The sequence below is a fragment of the Bison bison genome, unplaced genomic scaffold (assembly GCF_000754665.1).
Source record: "Bison bison bison isolate TAMUID 2011002044 unplaced genomic scaffold, Bison_UMD1.0 scf7180017864495, whole genome shotgun sequence".
NCBI classification, from domain to species: domain Eukaryota; kingdom Metazoa; phylum Chordata; class Mammalia; order Artiodactyla; family Bovidae; genus Bison; species Bison bison.
In genome coordinates, this window is record NW_011495054.1 from 12831062 (window position 1) to 12833050 (window position 1989).

Below are 1989 nucleotides of genomic sequence, written 5' to 3' on the forward strand. Positions count from 1 at the left end.
TCCAGGGGATCTTCCAGACCCAGGGATGGAAACTGCGTCTCCTGAATTAGCAGGTGGATTCTTTACCACTGAACCACCAGCGAAGCCTTAGAACAGCTTTAGCTTTACATAAAAATTGAGTAGATAGTACAAAGAGTTCCCACGTACCCCAGAGTCAGTTTCTTTTATTGTTATTACTATTTTTTAAAACTTGTGGGATGTTAGTTCCCTGACCAGGGACCAAACCTGGATCCTTCACGGCAGCAGAAGCGAGAGCATAGAATCCCTTAATAGTAACACCTAACAGTATGGTGTATGTGTTACAATTAATGAACCAATATCAATACTTTATTATTAATATACGTTACTCAGATTTCCTTAACTTAACCTATTATCCTTTTTTTCCCTTCTATTCCAAGACATCGTGTTACATTTAGTTGTCCTGTCTCCTCTTGGCTGTGACAGTTTCTAAGATCTTTGTTTGTGATGACCTTGACAGTTTTGAGGAGTCGTGGTCAGGTATTTTGTAGATGTGCCTTCTTTGGAATTTGTTTTGTTTTTTTTAACTCATGGTTAAACTGTGGGTTGGAGGAGGACCACAGAGGCGAAGTGCTATTCTCATTACATCCTGACAAGGGTGTGCGCTGTCAACATGATTTATCGCTGTTCATGCTGGCTTTGGTCATTTGGTCAAGGCAGTGCTTGTCAAGTTTCTCCCCGGTAAAGATGCTGTTCCTCCCACCCCCTTTTCACACTGTAATTTTTGGAAGGCAGTCACTCGGAACAGCCCACACTTACGCTTCCCCTCCTTGAAGGCAGAGTATCTATGTTCGTTACTGGAAATTGTTCTGCGTGAGAGATTTGTCTCTCACCCATTTGTCTTAGTCTGTCCAAAGGGTATAACAAAATCCCATTAGTAGCTTATAAACAACAAAAATTTACTGCTCACAATTCTGGAGGCTGGAAAGTCCACGACCGAGGGGCGGACAGATTTGGCATCTGGAGAAGGCCAGCTTTCTGGTTTATAGACAGCCACCTTTTCACTGTGTCCTCACAGAGCTAAAGGAGTGAGGGCTGTCTCTTTCTAAAAAAAAATTTTTTTTAGTTGAAATATAGTTGTTTTACAATGTATTAGTTTCAGGTGTGTAATAAAGTGATTCAGTTATATCTTACTCATGTGCTCAGTCATGTCTGACTCTTTGCGACCCCACAGACTGTAGCCCATCGGGCTCCACTGTCCATGGGATGCTCCAGGCAAGAATATTGGAGTGGGTTGCTGTTTCCTCCTCCTCGGGATCTTCCTGACCCAGAGATCAAACCCTTGTCTCCTGCATATCTTGCATTTGCAGGCAGATTCTTTCCCGCTGAGCCACTTGGGGGAAGACCCCAGTTATTTTACATATATGTGTAAAATATATACATAGTTATTATGTGTATGTATTCTTTTTTAATATATTCTTTTTAACATCCTCTTCCATTATAGGTTATTACAAGATATTGAGTATAGTTCCCTGTGCCGTACACTGGGTCCTTGTTGTTTATCTATTGGGATCTCTTTTATAAGGGGTCTAATCCCTTTCGTGATGGCTCCTGATTACCTCCCAAAGGCCCCACCTCCAAAACCCGTGGCATTAGGTATCAATTTTCAACACATGAATTGCGGGGGGTGGGGGACATGCAAACATTCAGTGTATGTCAGAATTTATGTACTGAATCATTTATTTGTATCAGTATGTACTCATGGCTATTTATTTTTTACTTTGGGTCATAGTCTGCATGCGTGTCTGCTAAGTTGCTTCAGTTGTGTCTGACTCTTTGCAACCCTATGGGCTGTAGCCCGCAAGTCTCCTCTGTCCATGGGCTTCTCCAGGCAAGAATACTGGAATGGGTTGCCATTTCTTCCTCCAGGGGAATCTTCCCCACCCAGGGATCAAACCCAGATCTCCCACATTGCAGGCAGATTCTTTACCAGTTGAGCCACAAGGGAAGCCCAAGAATACTGGAGTGGGT